A 643-nucleotide genomic window follows, 5' to 3' on the forward strand; every position below is an offset into this window, starting at 1 on the left:
AATAAAAGGCATAATGCACTTTAATAAGAACTCTAGTAGAATTTTCGCAAAACGCAGACCAGGCGAAGTTGTTTACTCGTAAATTAAGCTTGAAGAAATATATGGTTTTCTACAAGGTCTACGACGCCCTTGCCATTTTCTAATGTCTCTCTACTGCAGTGCGGTAAAATATGCCCAAGCGCCAGCATCTACGCACACTGATATACCTACAGTACGTTCTACTAGATTATACTCCCTTTCGAGCCCAAGCTCGAGCACGCTCACAAAAGACGTTTACGCACAAAGCAAAGTGCTGTACCTATTGTGACAGACTTTTAATTATAGCATTTGAATTATTAATTCCCGTCATAATAACTGAAGCACAGTATGAATAGACGACACACCGTGCAGTTTAAATGTGAAATAAACTTTTATTACGTTCGATATATTTTCAGGTATAAATCACTGTTTTCCGCAACGTAAACAAGTAATAATACACATTTATCCTACCACACTGCTAAAAACTTACCGTTTTTTTCGCATGAGATGTTTGAGAAACTGTGAATTAGTTATTCAAATTAAACATCCAGAAAAAACAATCATTATTACATCAGCCATTCAAACAACCGAAATTCATCTGGTTTACAAAATTTCAAAATGACTC

This window comes from Penaeus monodon, chromosome 34 (genome assembly GCF_015228065.2).
Source record: "Penaeus monodon isolate SGIC_2016 chromosome 34, NSTDA_Pmon_1, whole genome shotgun sequence".
NCBI lineage: Eukaryota > Metazoa > Arthropoda > Malacostraca > Decapoda > Penaeidae > Penaeus > Penaeus monodon.